The sequence below is a fragment of the Desmodus rotundus genome, chromosome 3 (assembly GCF_022682495.2).
Source record: "Desmodus rotundus isolate HL8 chromosome 3, HLdesRot8A.1, whole genome shotgun sequence".
NCBI classification, from domain to species: Eukaryota; Metazoa; Chordata; class Mammalia; order Chiroptera; family Phyllostomidae; genus Desmodus; species Desmodus rotundus.
The window spans coordinates 165958881-165978292 of record NC_071389.1 but is presented as its reverse complement, the minus strand read 5'-3'; the positions used below and the strand labels follow the sequence as shown (position 1 = coordinate 165978292).

General features: G+C 36.2%; 1 protein-coding gene across 8 annotated transcripts in view; it reads left to right on the top strand.

Annotated features, from left to right (window-relative positions):
- The window catches only part of CCDC91 (coiled-coil domain containing 91), a 292175-nt gene that overhangs the window by 19818 nt on the left and 252945 nt on the right, over nt 1-19412 (top strand). The window contains exon 2 of one of the 8 annotated variants that reach the window (XM_053921689.1): nt 4906-5017. The exons of the other annotated variants lie outside the window; for them this stretch is intronic. The gene's annotated coding sequence lies outside the window, so the exon portion shown is untranslated. The remainder of the gene's footprint in view (nt 1-4905; nt 5018-19412) is intronic. 8 annotated transcript variants of the gene reach the window in all.

The following is a 19412-nucleotide window of genomic DNA, read 5'->3' as shown; positions in this document are numbered from 1 at the left end:
TATGTTTATACATTTTCCTCAAAGCACTGGGGCAGCTGCATCCTACAAATTTTGATATGTTGTATTTTCAGTTATATTCACTTCAAACTATCCATCAATTTTCTTGTGATTTATAATAGGTTATTTAGAAGTACCTTGTTAAATTTTCAGGTTTTTGAAGGAATTTCCAGATATCTTTCTTTTATTGATTTTTAATATATTTCTTCTGTGCTTAGAGAAGACACTTTATATGATTTCAGTTTTAAAAATCAATTGAGACTTGTTTAAGGGCTCAAAATAGTATCTATCTCTAAATGTTTTGTGTACACTTGAAAAAATGCCAAATCATCACTTGCTAGATAGCGTTTTTCAGAAATGTTAAGTTGGTTGCTCATATTGCTCAACTCTTCTATATACTCATATTTACTCATTTTATTTCTGCTTATGTTATCATTTACTTAGAGAGGAGTGTTGAAATATCCAGATATGGTTATAGATGCATACACATTTAGGATTGTTATGTCTGCTTGATAAATTCACTTCTTTATTATTATGAAATCTGTCTCTTCATCCCCAGTAATATTCTTTGATCTGAAGACTAATTTTTCTGATACTAATATAGCCACTTCATCTTTCTTTTGATTTGTGTTTGCATGGTATATCTTTATTTTTATCTTTTTTTCTTGTCATAGCCAAAATAAAAATTTTTTCATATCTTTGACATTTCTTGTCATCCTAGTTATTTTTTCTTCTACCTTCTTATTCAATCTGACCGTCTCTGCTTTTTAATATGGTTGTTTAGACCATATACATTTATTCAACATAGCACTGGTAGTCCTAGCCATAACAATCAGACAAGAAAAGGAAATTAAAATGCATTCAAATTGGAAAGGGAGAAGTAAACCGGACATTATTTGCAGATGACATGACACTGTACATAGAGAACCCTAAAGATTCCACCAAGAAACTATAGAACTGATAAATGAATTCAATAAAGTAGCAGGATACAAAATTAATATCCAGAAATCAGTTGCATTTTTATATGCCAATAAGAACTGTCAGAAAGGGAAATTAAGAGGACAATCCCATTCACAATTGCTTCAAAAATAATAAAATACCTAGGAATAAATCTGATCAAGGATGTAAAAGATCTGTACTTGAAAAATTATAAGACACTGAAGAAGTTGAAGAAACAAATAAGTGGAAGTACATACAGTGTTCATGGACAGGAAGAATTAACATTGTTAAAATGTCCATATAACCCAAAGCAATCTACAGATTCAAAACAATTCATATGAAGACACCAATAGATGTATTTCACAGAACTAGAACACGTATTCAAAAATTTATAAGGAACCACAAAATGCCCCAGATAGCAACAGTGATTTTGAGAAAGAAGAACAAAGTTGGAAGAATCATGGTACCTAATATTAAACTGTAAGGCCATAGTAATGAAAACAGCATGGTACTGGCATAAAAACAAACACATAGGTGATCAGTGGAACAGAAGAGAGAGCCCCAAAGTAAACCCACACTTTATAGTCAACATTTGACAGGGGAAGCAAGCACATACAGTGGGCTAAAGATAGTTTATTCAATAAATGGTGTCGAGAAAATTGGACGGCTACACACAGAAAAATGAAACTAGACCACCTTCTTGCATCACACACAGAATAAAATCACCTGGCTGGTGTGGCTCAGTAAATTGAGTGCTGGCCTGTGAACCAAAGAGTCGCTGTTTCAATTCACATTCAAGGCACATGCCTGGGTTGTGGGCCAAGTCCCCAGTTAGGGGTACACAAGAGGCAACCAAACATTGACATTTCTCTCCTTCACTTTCTCCCTCCCTTCCCCTCTCTCTAAAAATAAATAAATAAAATCTTAAAAAAAACCAAGAATAAAATCAAAATGGATTAAAGACTTAAATGTTATACCCAAACCATAAAAATCCTAGAAGAGAACATAAGCAGTAAAATCTTGAACGTTGCTTATAGCAATATTTTTCAATATATGAGTGCAGACCCCAAAATACTCAGAATTATTTTCTGGAGGGTGGGCCCATTGTAGTACAGGCTTCCCCTGCTAGGTAAGTGTTCTAGGAACCCATCTGTATCAGTGTACCAGATGGTTTGGTGTGAGAGGCTGCATTCAGTGAATTTTTTTGAAGACTCTTTCAGTATGTTTACCCATTTCATGATGGGTGATATACACCTGTCCACACCACACTGAGTATTCAGCAGTTTTTGACCAAAAACTTCATGACCTTCATTCCCCTCCCTCCCTGTTCACCCGATCTTACCCTGATGAACTTTCTTTTTGGAAAAAATCCTCAAAGGAAAACATTTTACCGATGTGGAAGAGGTGAAACAAAAAATGGCAGATATACTAAAAGACATCAAAATCAGAGATTTCAAAAATTGTTTTGAGCAGTGGAAAAAATGTTTTCAACAGGTATATTGCATCAAATAGTACTTCAAAGGTGATCGAAGTTTAAACATATAAGAATAAATAACACAATTTTTTATAAACACATTTCATTTTTTGGGGTGTTCCCCCCTTGTATCTCCTCAGGCAAGGGAAACAAAATGAACAGAACCACAGAAATGGAGATCACATGCAGGGTTATCAACAGTGGAGTGGGAGGGGGAGGGAGCGGGGAAAGGTACAGAGAATAAGTAGTATAAATGGTAGGTAGAAAATAGACAGGGGGAGGGTAAGAATAGTGTAGGAAATGTAGAAACCAAAGAACTTATATGCATGACCCATGGACATGAACTATGGTGGGGGGTGGGAGGGAGGGGGTGGGCAGGATGGAGTGGAGTGAAGGGGGGGAAATGGGACAACTGTAATAGCATAATCAATAAATATATTAAAAAATGAAAAATAAACAGGACTACATCAAACTAAAAAGTTTTTGCACAGCAAAGGAAAAACAACAAAATGAAAAGACAACCCACAGAATTGGAGAACATATTGGCCGATACATGTGATAAGGGGTTAATATCCAAAATTTATAAAGAATTTATGAAACTCAACACCAAAAAACCAAACCATCCAATTAAAAAGTGGGCACAGGACCTGTGTAGACACTTCTCCAAAGAGGACATACGGATGGCAATAGACATATGAAAAGTTGCTCAACGCCACTGATTTTATTGTCAAGTTCGTTGAGTTTAAGTATATCATTTTGCTACTTATTATCCATTTTTCCCTCCTGCTGTTTTTTTTTATCTTTTCCTACCTTATGTTGGGTTTGAGGTTTTTTGTTTATTTGCTTTAAGTGATTTCATTTTATGCTCATTATGGGCTTTCCAGGTATATACTTTTGTTAATTAGTTAATCAATTAATTGCTCTACATATATATTTAACCTATTAGTCTACTTTTATTTTTTTAATTAATTAATTTATTTTTATTCAGTTACAATTGTCTGCATTTTCTCCCCATCCCTCCCCCCACCCCAGCCAGTCACACCTCCCTCCCCCACATCTACCCTCCCCCTTGATTTTGTCCTTGTGTCCTTTAGGGTAGCACCTATAGACAGACCCCTCTCCCCACTGTCCCCTCCCCACTGGCTATTGTTACAATGTTTTTAACTTCAATGTCTCTGGTTATATTTTGTTTGCTTTTTTTCTATTAGTCTACTTTTAAATAATATTCTATTTCATATACATTATAAGAACTTTACAGCATTATACTTTCATTTCCTCTCATCATTTGTGATATGGGTATGATTTAGTTTACTTCTACGTATTCTATAAAGTCAACAATACATTGTTACTGCTCTTGCTTTTTGTAGTCAGTTATTTAAAAAATTTTTATATTTATCCATGCATTTATCATTTCTGGCACTTCTGATTCCTTTTGTGCAGATTCGAATCTGAATCTGGTTTCATTTCTCTTCTCCCTGAAGAATTTTCTTTAGTATTTGTTTTAGTGTAGGTCTGTTGGCAAAGAATTCTCTCAGCTTTTGTTTGACTGGAAAAATACCTTTATTTCCCATTCAGGTTTAAAGGTATTTTCTCTGGACAAAGAATTATATGCTGCCATATATTTTTAGCCTTTCAGTACTTTGAGGATATCTCTTTATTGTCTTTTAGCTCACATGTTGTGTAACAAGAAGTCTGCTTTTATTATTTTATTTCTTTTGTATGTATTGTGTTCTTTTTTTCTGGCTTATTTAGAAAATTTTTATTAGTTTTTCACAATAGTATATGATATACATTTGTGTAATTTCCTTATGTTTATATTACTTGGCTTTTGTTTAGATCTCTGGATCCCTGGGTTTACAGTTTTCAAGAAATTTAGAAAACTTTCAATATTTCTTCAGATACTTTTTCTACACCCCTCCTTTTTTTCCCCTGGGCCTCCAATTACACTCATTTTAGACTACTTGATCTTATCCCACATTTTTTCCTAGTATTTTTTGTTTCTGTGCTCTATTTTGAATAATTACAATTTTTTAATCTCATGATTTTGTCTCTTGTAGTGTTTAACGTGCTGTTAACCCCATCCTATGTATTTTTAAAATTTTTTAAAGAAGTTTGCTGGAAGTTCCATTTGAATCTTTTTCATATCTTTGACCTCTTTCACCATTATGGTTATTTTCTCTTCTACTGTCTTAAACATATGAAACATATTTAAATAGTTCTTTTCATATCCTTGTTGCTAATTTCATCATTCATTTCTGTGTTTCTGTTGAATAATTTCTCCTGATTATAGGTCATTGTACTGATTTTCTATATGCCTTGTATTCTTTGATTGGTTTAAGGCATTTTGGATTTTAACTTGCTGGTTGCTGAATTTGTTGTATTATTTCAAATAGTGTTGCATTTTGTGTTTCTCAGTTACTTGGAATCAGTTGGACTATTTTGAGGCATATTTTTAAGATTTGTTTGTGTGAGTCCAAAATATCCTTTTGTTCTAGGTCCGACGTAGTCCCACTAATGAGGAGATGCCCTCCCAAGGATTCCATTTCGAGATTTATCTACTCTGAATGGGAGGAACCCGAACTATTACCAACTGTGTGTGAGCTCCAGGTGTTGTTCTGTCTACTCACTCTGTTTTTCTTTTCTTGTCCTTGTACAGTTTTCTCTCATGTGTATACATGTTAGTACTTAGCCCAAGGCTTGAGCAGATCTTTGTCTCTGGAATTCTTACTCCGTGTAGTTCTCTCTTCTCAAATTCTTGGCCCTGCGAGCACTAGCTGTCTTGAAGACTTTTAGCTTGCCCCCCTCAAATCTGAGAGAGGCCAGTTTTGCTTGGGTTCTCCCACCTTGTGCTGTGGCCTGTGAACTGCCTCCAGGTTGTAAGCTGGGCAGCTACAATGCTTGCCTTGTTTTTTGCTTCCTCTTAGGAATTATAATTCTGTGCTGCTTGTTGTCCAATATCTGAAATCCTTTTTTCATATATTTTGATCAGATTTTTATTTGTTTTAGTTGGAAGGTTAAGACTGCTCCCTGTGTCTTCATTTTTACTGGAAGTAGAATGTTATCTGTATATTGTAAATGAAACTTTCCTTCCAACCTTTACCATATTTTTACTTGGAGATAACCACCGTGCACAAAATAATGGATGCTCCAGGAGTGGGTGGTAGTCACCATGTCTATGATTAAACTACTGGTAATTAGGAAGTAAGTGCTTTATTTTTTTTTGTTTATTCTTTTTATATCTCATTCTATTCTATAGTTTACAAAGTATACTTTATAACCTATGAAAAGTAAAGTTTCTCCTCCTAAACTGTCATTAAATCATTGAATAAAACTTACACACTTGGTATACGCATCATTTTTTATGGTAGTTTTCTTATGTCTTAGACACGTCCCTTCTTGCTGTTCGTAAACCTTGAGAAACTAGAATTTCTCATCTTTCCCATTTTTGTGTCCACAGTAGATCATTGTATTCAGTAGCTATTTAGAAAACAGTTATTCTACAATAATATGAAGAATATTGGTAGACAAATTTTATTCTAATTCAAATTTCACATTTTAATTAGAAATCCTCACTGTAGTTATAGGGTTTCCCTTTCATCTTCTGAAATGAGTCCAATCTGAGCTTGCTTCAGATAGGTATTCTTTCTGACTACTTGACAAGCCCAGGGCATTCCATCCTTGATACTATTATCCTTTTTATCATATTGAAACTATAGGTTATAAGATGGCTCCAGTGCTGTGATCTTCTTAGGGTTCGTGCATGTGGTAACAAATGCCACTAGTAACATCATCTCTAAAGGACAAGAACTATAGATATGCACAATTTAAAATTGTTTCTCTTGGAAACTCGGCTATTTTTCCATTCTTTCTTTCTTCTGGAAATTATATGTGTTCTTCAAAGTTATGCGAGCTTTGACAAGTTGAGCTCTGTCAGCCTATCCAAGGGAAAAGTCATTAGCACCTTACATAGAGCCAAAGTAGAGGGGAAACTATCCCCCATTTTTATGGCATTGTGTCAGGAAACTGAAAGCATGGTGAAGAGTATGCGTGCGGATATATGTAAACATGTAGCTTTTGCAGTCTGCTGGGTTTTTATTGTATCCATTTCATGTGTTGTAGAGACAATGTAATATAGGCCATGGCCACAACAAGATTTCTTTTTCCACTCATTTAAAGGAATGGGTATTTTTTTCTTTCTTTTGTGTCTCTGAGGGTCAAGATAAACTTTCTGTTTTCTGTAAATATGTCTAGTACCCTAGCTGATGTTTCTGTACAAAAACAAAATTTCGAAGTAGTCTGAATTTCCCCCTAGGCAGTGCTGTGTGCAAGACTGTGTTTGACTCCAGTTTCAGTTGGTTTCCTTTGTCTAGGCCTCTTGACCTTTTCAACTTAGCCAGCCCAGCTTCCAGTCATCCAGTGGGGCTGGGAGCCACCCATCTGCCTTCTCCTTTGCCTCTCCCCTGAGCATGGTCCCTTCCTCTGTGCTTATTGCTTCCTCTGTTCAAGCTTACCTAGTGAAATAATACCATTTCACTAGGGTGTTATTACATAATTTGGTAAATTGATTATCCCTTACATAGTAATGCTGCTGCTGCTGATAGTAGGGAGTTGTGGGTTTTAAATTGTCAGTTCCAGAAGGTTTTAATTTATATGTCATTAATATTAAATGTTAAATTCTTCGAATGAAATTTACTTTGAGAGATTTTAGCTTTATTTAGAGGTTTATCGTGAAGAAAATGAACGTCTATATCAAATTAGTCTCAAAACTGTAAGGATCTCCTTGGGGAAAATCATTTCTCTTGAAACTCAGGCCAGGAGACGTATACTTGAACTGTGTTCTTGCTAGCTCCACATCAGGTATTCCATGGATGTTCTGCCGGCCCCAGAAATGGAGGCTAAAGCTGAGTCTTTCTCTTGGGGAGTGCTTAACTGCTCCACAGACCAGTGACCAGAATCGTTTCATTTTGTGCCCATGTGGTTTCTGCGGGTGGTTTGTTGTTTTAAAAACTGTTTCAAAGAAGTACATTTTTTTTCCTGGCAATCATGTGTATCCTGTGTAAGTATTTTTCATTATTAATAATTTTGAGAAGAACCAACTCCAGATCATAATGCAGTTGGCTAAAGTGACGGGTTTTTATCCAGAGTCATCCCATATGATTTGTGTCTGGTTTGCCAGAATCCATTAATTTGCGGCTCCCAAAGGGCATGGTAATGGTTTCCTCTCCTGTTTCTTCCTGTCACCAGTTTGTTTTTGGAAATTATTTCTATCAATTTTGTGTAAATCAGTCTTTAAGAGAAATTCATGAGACATTTAGATGTAATTTCTTATAGGCATGTATACTGGTTTTACTTTTGGGGGATTTTTACCCCTGCCGCTATTTTTTACTCTATGTAAAAAATTTCTATGTAGAAATTTCCATGTCTGATTGTTACTTGAATTCCAGGTTTTTCATTGGGCTTTGATTTTCATCTTCTTCCTCATTTAGGCTAAGTGGTTAGAAATCTTGTCTTTAATTGCATTTCAAAGCGGTTAGTTTCTGTCATTTTCCACTCCCCTGTCCAACAGTAGGGGTTTAACTTCTGTAGGTACACTGCAACCTTTTAATAATGAATTTGTGTTTAAAGAGAGATTGAATTCAGTTCTTGAGTTATTTCAGAAGTTATAACATTATGCTGTTTACATTTCTGGCCACAATGAAGGTTTTCGTGAAAATGAAGTTTTGTGGGAAAAATTCTGTGTCATCAGCTTGTAGTCTTGGAAAGTATCTTCAAGGCTGACCCATAATTACAACTTAAATAGTCTGCATAAATTTTATAATTAATAAATTAATATTGTTTATAATTAGGAATTAACCAGGAAGAAGATGATTACCTCCCTAAACTTTCTAATTTAACAGAGGAGGAAATTGAAACCTACATAGGTTAGGTGTCCAGCTATAATTTGGGGGAAGAATCAGTCCCAGAACCCAGGGACCTGACTCCGAATCCAGTGTTCTTTCTACCACGTTGGCATCTCTTGGCATCTTATCCCCAACCAAATAACAATTTAGAGCAGCAATTTTCAGTCTTTTTCATCTAATGACACACACAAAGTAATTACTAAAATTCTGCATCACACCAAAAAATATATTTTTTGCTAATCTAAAATAGGTATAATTTTGATTTATTCACAATGGATGGCTATTGTTGTATTGGCTGTTGTCATTTTTTTATTTGACACTGTAAGGGAAAAGAGATCAGTGCCCCTGACTGCATGTTTTAAAATTTTTTCCAGCACACCGGTTGAAAATCACTGATTAGAGTATAAAGTGCAACAGGATTCTGGTTTTCAGACACCCAAATACATTGAATTTGTGTGATATGAGTTGGAGTGATAAACATACAAGTTCATGCCACAGTTTCTCTCTCGGCCTGTGAAACAGCGCTGATCATCTCTGAGCTGTCAGCTGGTTATTCGAGGAAGGGAATTGTTTGGCCCTTATTTTGTTCAAGCCTATTCTTCATTGTATTAAAGTAATTTTTAAAACTTCCCCAAAGGTAGGAAAACGTGTAAGTTAAGACCTCCTGTGTTGGCTACTGTTGAGTGCCTGTGAGCATTACTCTTATTCTGTCTACCTTTTTAAAAGAATCCATTCTGTTCAGGCATCTAATCCTTCACGTGACTCAGAGAAAGGAGTCCTCATTCCTAGTTGCAGAATTGATTCTGGTAAGTCTAAGTGAAACATGGCAGTTTCCTTTCTTTGCTAGTGACAGGTTCAGAGATGGGCAGATCACAGTCTCAAAATGTATTGGTCGTGCTTCCAGCTACACATAGGAGGTCAGGTCCAGGGGAATTACAGAGAATTTCCGAAGCTCTGATTTATAGAGTGTTTAGAGCCTGCACCACCACTGACTCCTTGTTGTATCAGAACATGGTTATATATTTCCTAACTATTTCAGCCAGTTGGCTTTGGGAATTTTCTTTTTTAAAAGTAGATTTAATTGATTATGCTATCACAGTTGTCCCAATTTCCCCCTGTGTCCCCGTCTGCTTGGTATCCCCATTCCCTCTGGCAGTCCCCCCTTACTTCATGTCCATGGGTCATGCATATAAGTTCTTTGGCTACTCCATTTCCTATACTGTTTTTAACATCCATCCCCCTGTCTACTCTGTAGCTACCAATTTGTATCCCTTAATCCCTGTACCTTATCCCTCATTCTCCCCCTTCCCCCTCCCAACTGATAACCCTCCAAATGATCTCCATACCTATGATTCTGTTTCTGTTCTGCTTGTTGGCATAGTTTGTTTTTTTAGATTCAGTTGTTGATAGTTGTGAATTTATTGCCATTTTAATGTTCATAGTTTTGACCTTTTTCTTAAATAAGTCCCTTTAACATTTAATATAATAATAGCTTGGTGATGAACTCCTTTACTTTGTCTGGGAAGCACTGTGTTTGCCCTTCAATTCTAAATGATAGCTTTACTGGATAGAGTAATGTAGGTTGTAGGTCCTTGCTTTTCATCACTTGGAATGCTTCTTGCCAGTCCCTTCTAGCCTGCAAAGTTTCTTTTGAGAAATCAGCTGACAGTTTTATGGGAACTACTTTGTATGTAACTCTCTGCTTTTATCTTCCTGCTTTTAAGATTCTCTCTTTATTGTTAACATTTTAACCTTTGACGTTTTAATTATGGTGTGTCTTGGTGTGGTCCTTGTTGTGTCCATCTTGTTTGGGACTCTCTGTGCTTCCTGGACTTGTATGTCTATTTCCTTCACCAAATTAGGGAAGTTTTCTTTCATTATTTTTACAAATGAGTTTTCAGTTTCTTGATCTTTCTTTTTCTTCCAGCTCCCCTATCATTTGAATTTTCTTATGTTTGAAGTTGTCCCAGAGGCTCCTTTCCCTATCCTCATTTTTTTTATTCTTTTTTTCCCTGTGATTCTAGTTGTTTTTTTCTTCCCTATGTTCCAAATCATTGATTTGATTCTCAGCTTCATCTACTCCACTATTGATTCTCTGTAAATTTTTCTTTATTTAACTTAATGTAACCTTCATTTCTGCCGGGGTTTTTCTTATGCTATTGAAGTGTCCATTGAGTTCCTTGAGCATCCTAATAACCAGTGTTTTGGACTTGGCATCTGTTAGATCACTTATCTCCATTTTGTGTAGTTCTTTTTCTGGAGTTTTCTTTTGTTCTTTCATTTGGACCATCTTTCTTTGTCTCCTCAATTTGGCAGCCTCCCTGCATTTGACTATGCATTAGGTAGAGCTGCTTTGACTCCCTGTCTTAGTAGCATGGTCTGTTGTGGAAAAGCAGATTGTAAGCTGGATGGGGTGGAGCCTTAGGTAACTGCCAGGGTGGGGCACCTGTGTGAACCAGATTGATGGAATCTCGGATATGATGTCACTGCTCTGTGCCTCTGTGTGGAGGAGGGCTCAGAAGGGGGACAGTGCCACTGCCTGGCCTTTGGAGTTTTGTATGGGAGGAAGCTGTCCTCTGGCACTGTCCCTGTATGCCACTGGTGCCCTTCCTGTTGCTGCCAGTGCTGAAGTCCAGAGGGAGTGAGTGTGCATAAGTCCTAAGTCCCTTGTGGGCCCTTTAAGAGGAGACTCCTGAGAATCCTGCTGTTTCTTCTGCTGTCCCAACTCCTACTGGTTTTTATAGCCAGTAGTTATGGGGACTTATGTCCCTGGCCCTGGAACTCTGGGCTGGGTGGTGTGATGTGGGGCTGGGGTCCCTCGCTCCTGAGGTATCCCTCCCAATTTTTATCTACATGTGGGTGTGGGACTACCAGTTTCGTGTCTCCTCATCTCTGTGCATCTCCACCCCACCTACCCATCTGGATGAATGTGGCTTCTTTAATTCCTTGGTTGTCAGACTTCCACGTAGCTTGATTTTTTGATGGTTCTGGCTGATACTTGTTTTGTAGTCTAGCAATATTTGTTGTGATTGTGCGAGGAGGTGAGCCTTGTTTACCTATACCTCTGTATTGACTGGAAGTCTGCTTTGGGAATTTTCTCAACTTTTAGATGAGAGTATGTATCTATCTGATGTATCTCCTAATACTTTACACTGTGAAAGAATATGAAGGAGTTAGGTTTTGGTAACTAAATTGATATGAATTAGAGAAAGGGGGAAAAATTTCAACAGATCCAGAACAGGAGAATCAAAAGAGGTTTGTGACTGATAGAATCATAAAATCATGGCTCATAAAGGCACCATAAACCCTGTAATTAACCTTTCATCCTTGAAGCGCCATTGAACTTTTCATTTATTTTAACCACTGACCTCCTAAATCTAAAGGTTTCTATTTATTCCTTATCTTCTTGACATCTATTATATGCATATTACACCCATTTCCATCCTTTTAAACTTTTTCCTTGTGATTTCTGAGACATCATTCTGTCTTTCTACATTTATGATAACTTCTTTTAAATTTTGTTTACTGATATTTTCTTCTACCTATCCCTTGAATAGTAATGGTTTTCTTTGTTTTACTTCTTGGCCTAATTTTAAAAATTTTTATTACTTGGAGTAGTTTTAAATTTAACAAAAAAATTGTGAAGATAGTACAGTACCCCATATTTAGTTTTTTAATTATTATTATCTTACAAACATTGTTAAAATTAATGAGCCAGTATCCACACCTAATCATAAATAAAGTCCCTACTTTATGCAGATTTCCATAGTTTTTATCTACTATTTAAAAAAAATTTTAGACTTCTACAGGATAACATATTACATTTAGCGTTGATGTGTTCTTATGTTTCTCCTGCTTGTGATGTTTTCTTAAATGCCATTTTTGATCACCTTGAAAGTTGGTTTTGAGGAGTACTGGTTAGGTATTTTATCAGTAGTTCCTTGACTGGGGCTGGTCTGATGTTTTTCTTATTTTTAGAATGGAGTCATCCTTTCTGGGGGGAAGATCACAGAGGTAATGTGTCATTTTCATCACATGATGACAAGGGGACGTTGTGTCATATCAGCATGACTACTGTTGATGTTGACTTGGATCGTTTGGCTGAGGTGGTCCTTGTTGGGCCTTCCTGCTTGGAGATTATTTTCCTTTGCCCCCTTTCCATGTTGTGCTCTTCGGAAGGAAGGAAGGCACGATGTGCAACCCATGCTTAAGGAGTGGGGGCTTTTCCTCCTTGAGGGAAGAGTGTCTATATGTATCATTTGGGATTCTTCTGCATGGAAATTTGATTCATTCTTTCCAATTTATTTATATATTCATTTATCTATTTTATCATTTATATCAGTAGGGACTCCTGCATATTTATTTTCTACTTTTCTTGGCCAAATTTTTTAAATTGCTGTATGTATGTTGATTGTTTCTAAATAGTTTATCCTAGGACATCTTCCCACCTTTGTTTTAGAAAGAGCTCCTTCTGGTCAACTTCCTGTTGGACCTTTTCCCTTTTGTCTTTCTTTTATTGCCTAAGCTTAAATAACCAGTTTTTATTTCATCTCCTTCATTTTACGCCTCATTTCTTTTACTCAAACTGCCTTTTCTGTCTGCTTGCTCGAGCTAGAAATCAGTCGAATCCTTCAGTCATCCTTTTCCTTATTCCCACTCTACCAGTAGCTTTCATTTGGATTGTATTTATCTGTAGCATTTTTCTGAAACTAGTCTATTCCACTTCCACACCACTATCCACATTACCTGATAGCCATTTTTTAAAAATATAGCTCACTTATTTGAAATACTTCATGTATAACATCCCTTTTCAGAATCCTCCACCAAGTTTAGTTTCTGACACTAATTTAACTAGGATTTTAGGCAAATTGCTTGTTTTTTCTCCTGCCTAAGTTTCTTTATTTAATAAGTGTGGATATAATGATAGGGATCTTCGGAAGATTAAAAGTGATAGTGTCTTAAGCATTTAGATATGTATGTGGTACAAATCAGTACACTGTAACAGACAGTCATTTTTATTATTATCGTATGGCTCCTTCCAAACTCCGCAGCATGGCCCCTCATAATTTGGCTCCTACTGCTCATCCAGCAGCCTCATCTGTGGTTATTCTCTCAGCATAGCTTCCTTATCATTCAACAATTATCCCTTATTTGTTGTATTTTAGGTTTGCCACTCTATTTGCTTTCTATACCTGTCCTTTCATACTTGTTCCTTTGTCAGGAATGCCCTTATCTTTGTAGCCTAATAGAAAAACTGGCTTTTACTTACCCCTCAGTATTCAACTTAAATACTCCCGTCTGTGCAGAGTTAATCGCCACCTTTGTTGTCACTGCAGCGCACGGACAGATGTATTAGGTGTACTAACTATATGAGGTCTGTCTAGAAAAAGTCCAGCCATTGTTAATATAACAAGAATGGTTTGTGTGACATCGATGTAACCTAGCAGCCAAGGAGAGTGGATTGGAATGCACATGTGTGAACAATGACGACCTCACTGTGATAGTCGGTGGGGGTGGTAGATGCCATTGAGTGAGCATGTGGACTGTGTGGTTGTCACATTCAAAATGACTGAGTGAGGAGAACAAGAAATCTGCATCAAGTTTTACTGAAACTTGAATATGCCTCCACAGAAACTATTCGGATGATTCAGAAGGCCACAGCTATGGACAACTGGTGATTGGCAGCTTCATCACAACAGTGTGCCTGCTCATATATCACATCTTGTGCAGAGTTTTTTGGCAAAATATGAAATCACCCAGGTGACTCAGCCTGCTACAGCCCACATTTGGTGCCCTGTGACTTCTGGCTTTTCCCAAAACTGAAATCTCCTTTGAAATGGAAGAGATTTCAGACTGTCAGAGATTCAGGAAAATATGATGGGGCAGCTGATGGAGACTGGGAGAACTGTGTGAGGTCCCAAGGTGCCTACTTTGAAGGGGACAGAGGCATCATTGTCCTGTGTACAATGTTTCTTGTATCTTGTATTTTCTTCAATAAATGTCTCTATTTTTCATATTCTATGTCTGGATACATTCTGATTAGACCTCATATATCACTATATGTTTGCAAGTCTGTCTTTTTTGTCTATTAAATTATGACCTCTAAGGGGACAAGGACTAAACTTGTCATTACATCTTTAACATCACTTAATTTTTATTACATATACTACCTTGGAAGTGTAAAATCATGTCTAATTATCTTTTGTTCCTAATGGTCATTAGACTTCTACTTAAACCTGTGTAGTAGTGGGAAATTTGTAGTTGGAGTGGTGGTGATTACTTTGGACAGGTCTAAATTTTAGGAAGTTACTTTTATGTAAATTTGAAATCTATCTACCTTTAGCTTTCATTGGTCTGTTCTCTGAAGCCATAACGAATTAGTCCGTGCATTCAGCATTTTATAACTATATGAGCCCCCAAAGTGTGTTAAGCACATTTTGGCAGTCTCTAAGTTAGAAATGAAAGAAACCTGAAACACTCTAGCTTAAGAAAAAGAAATTTGTTCATTACTGTTGACGGCCTCCAGATTTTTTTGATTGTTCACCTTTATCAGGTATCAGGGATTCATCCAGTATGGGTAAACTTATCTGTGCATTGTGTATGTATGAGACTCTAATATATCATGTACATTATAAAGCAGATTCATATACAGTACTTTGTGAAGGATGATGCAAAAGACATGTACTTTATTTTATATGTACTAATTCCTCTCACATTCTGATGGATCTTCTTACGTGTCCCTCCGTCCCCACGATGGTATGTGCATGCCATTTTAGAGACCTCTGGTATCTGTAATCCAGCTGTGGTATGGGCAGGGTGGGAACTGGTGTTGGGGATGACTGAAGACATGCAGATGCCTCTAGGTGTCCAGTTTTGTTTGTTTTTTTTTCTTTTTACGTAATGGCTTTGCTTTTCCAGGTCAGCTTATCCTTGGGCCTAGGGCAACGGCTGTTTGGCTTTGGGCTCATTTTTTCACAGCTTTCATTTATTTATTCAGCAGTTTATGAAGTGTATAGTCTGTGCCATGCACTATTCTTGGTGCTGGAGTTATAGGAGTGAGTGTTAAAAAGAAGCATATTAACGTTGCAAGTGCTGTGCAGAGATTAAAATAAGGTGATGTGACAGTGATTGAGTGAGCACTCAAAAAAGCTTTTGTCCCGTGGGGACATTGAAGCTGAGAACTGAATCACAACAGTCAGTCAGCTATGCAAATATAAGGAGAAAGAGCATTTCAGGGAATAATGGCTCAGGCAAAAAGCTCAGGCAAGTTGAGTTCTGAAGTTGAACTGAACTTGCGTGCTAAAGAATTTAAGATAAGACCGTTGCGTTCAGAACTTTGCAAATGGGGAGAGTTTTGTGAGCAGAAAGAAAAGGGGCTTTCCCGTCTAACTCTAGGAGGAAACATCACAAAAAGATTGATTGATATAGTTGTAGTTTCCAATCTGTAGGCCTAATTATTATGACCGGGACATATATTTTATTTAGCTCGTCCTGGGTTGATTGCCTCTCTTATGACTGAAAGAAGCTTGGAAAGAAGGGCGTGGTCTGGCAAAATGTAGAGATGCTACTTAGTATAGGCCTGTGGATCAAGAACTTTCCATTTTGTTAGCTAAACATTTTGTCTTAACATATTTGGAGATGCCTGCTGTTCCTTACCTTTGTTGACTTTTTAACCAAGGCTGCACTTTGGGAGTTTTGTCAGTTTCTCTTCGTTCTTCACTGAAGTGAATCTTTAGTGACATCTATTACTTTAACATTGCATGGTGGTGATAGGGGGAAAGGTGGAAAGGCAAGATGGATGTCTCAGTGCATCCTATGAATATATTCGCTCCATGCCCTGAATAGCCATTGATGTGTGAAGGCCATATATAACTTGGGGACTCTGAACTTTATTTCCTAAAGCAGGGATATTGGCCAGTGTATTTTAGAAAGCATTTATTAAGGTGAAACAAAAGGTGTTTCTAAATGTCTCTAATAACAGAAAGCTTTGTTAATCCAACATTGTTTCATCTTCTAAATCTTCTGAGTAAGCATTTTTGCGAGATATTTTTGCAGATAGGTTTGTTTTCATGTGGTAGTGAGGATCACATGTTTGAACTCTGTATAGCAGCCAGTGGACATGATACTGACTCATAGTGGTATTCACTGTTAATTGGCAAAACTGGGTACTAGATTTTGAGGTTTTGAAATGATGCAGTTGTAACATACCAGTAAATATGTGGTGGTATGTGACAATCTTAATTCTTGATGTCACTTGAAATCGGCACCTATAAAGAAGCATGATACTAATTTACATAAAGAATTGAATATAAGATATGCTGTTAATAAACTGTGCAGTAATTGTAGTATTTGATACCATGTTCTTAAGAAATCATGCCATTATTTACAGTGTTCGAACTAGGTTAGGTTTGTTTCCTCATCCAGAAAGAACTCTTGCATTGGAGTTGCAAGGTGAGCCTTGTGTGTTTGAATACTTAATTTAGATGTTGAAATGTTGTATATTATGAATACTAGAGGTTTTAAAAAGTTCCCAAGAAACAGAGCTCTGGGGTGAACTACTGTGCTTTACTATTATTACAGAATTTTAACGACTCTTTTCTGTGTTGTAATTTGGGTTTTGTATATGTGGGTCGTGAGAAATAAACTGGAAATCCTGTCTGTGTGGGTTGGAATCTGGTGTGGCTTCAAACGGCAAACAAAATATGTTAGCTTGTGTGCGCCAGGTAAAATTTTAAATGGACTTTCCATAGGGTACAAACTTCTGAAGCCAAATAATGTAAAGTGATTTTATAGTTGCAGACAGACTACTGTTGACTTACATTTGGTTTTGTTAACTTAGTGAGAAATCAGTAGCTGATTAAGCAAACAATGAAAGAAATGTCTTTTTACATTCTTAGCACAGTCCGTTCTTGTTCACTTTGTGACAAGTTGTTTTGGGAAGAGTTCTGCGATGACATGCCAAGACTTGCTATCCGAACAGTCTTGTTGATTTTTTTTCTTTCATGTTTTCTAAATAACAGGTGTATTTCAAGATCTAAAATACCTTGATTTGTTTAAAGGACTTTTCCTAGAAGAATTGAAATGAGTAATTTTAGATTTTTAATTGTGTTTAAATGAAGGTATATTTGTTTTCTTTTAATTTATTTGAAAATTTTAGGAACAGAACATTGTAATACTATTAGGGTGGCCAAATTTAGAAAGGTCTACGTGAATTTATTGTCTTTAAACTTGCATTATTCTTATTTATATGACTGGCTGGAGATGTCACATGTAATTTGAGGTCTACATTTGGTTTTATGTTAAGCGAGTCTGATCCAGACTCAGCTATCTTCAATGGTGATTTTCCCAGCTGTAAATTCAGAACTTGGCATTGAAAACCATGTGGTTTTGTGTAAGTAGAATTCAGATTGTGATGTTTTCTGTCACTTCATAATTCTAATTTTAGAGTTTCAGATTTTAAAGCAGAAAATTCACTCCAGAAAAGTCCAAAATCTGTGATTTTCCACACATTGCCAGGATCACTGGTGTTCAGTGGTTTGAATCATACCGAATATCTGTTATTAGAAATAGGGTGGAGCCTTCTATTCACCTACCCCCAAAATTGTAAACATAAATTTTCTATCTTTTATTTATGAAAGTGCAGGAAACCCTTTCTTTGTATTTGCATTCTTAAATTTCTTGGGAACACATAGATATTTATGGAATTTTCCTGCACTGGTAATAAAAAGGGAGGAGTGGGGAATAAGCCTAGAGCATAAGCCACTTACTGCTTGCTCTTTTGCCTTACTTAAAAAATTTCATTTTTCAAAATATTGATCTGAATTGCACAGGGTTTCAATTTGAATATCACAGTCCCTCTAAGTCCTTTCTTGTAGTTGTTATCTACTTGTGTAGTGTCCTCTATCAGATTTTAAATGCCTGGAGGGCAGAGATTACTATGTATCCATCTTTGTATTTTGTTATACTTAGTTCCTCACATAATAATGTCTGTAGAGTAACTATAATGGGTTTGTTGAATTAAATTGACTTGCATTAGAGGAGAAGAATTAGGTAGATGGAAAAACAGGATAACTATAGGAAAGCTATAAATCTTGTAATTTTTCTAGATATCTTGTTTTAGTTTAATCAAGAATGGTGATATTTTATTCACCTTTAAAACCCTTTTGACTGACTAGTGAGAAATTATAACATGTCCTTGTTCTGTTACCAACTAGCAATTTGCTTTTCAATAAACTACTGTGTAGTAGTTCTGTTTGTTAAAACATCTAGATTAATTTTTTTAGTTCTTTACCCTCTCTACCCCCTCATTAAAAAGTAATGTGAAATTTACATATATTGTGAAATATACAGATTGGATGTTTATAGTTTGTTGCATTCTGACAAATATCTAACTGTGTAACTATACTCCAATCAAGATATAAAACATTTCCATTTCCCCAGAAAGTTCTTTAGTTCCTCCTGCAATCTGTCTCTATACCCCTCAACCCTGTCCTCTGATCCACTCTTCTGATTTCTATTACATAGATTAGTTTACCTATTCTTGAACTTAATATAATTGGATACAAATAATATATGCTCTTTGTGACTGGCTCACTTTACTCAACATAATGTTTTGGATTAAAAAAAAATTGTAGTCATTTTTTAACTTTTAATTACAATTGACATACATTATTATATTAGGTTCAGGTGTGTAGCGCATTGATTTGACATTACATAACTTACTAAGTGATCATCCCGATGAATCTTGCATCCATCTGACGCCACACATAGTTATTAGAATATTATTGACTATATTCCCAATGGTGTACTTTATCCCCATGACTATTCTGAATCCCTTTACCTTTTTTACCCATCCCTCCCAACCTCCCTCCCATCTGGCAACTGTCAAAATATTCTCTGTATCTACGAGTCAGTTTCTGTTCTGCTTGTTTGTTTATTTTGTTTTTTTTAGATTCAGTTGTTGACAGATATATATTTATTATCATTTTATTCATATTTTTTCTTTTCTTTTTTTTCTTAAAAAACACCCTTCAACATTTCATATAATACTGGTTTGGTGGTGAGGAACTCCTTTGGCTTTACCTTTCCTGGGAAGCTCTTTA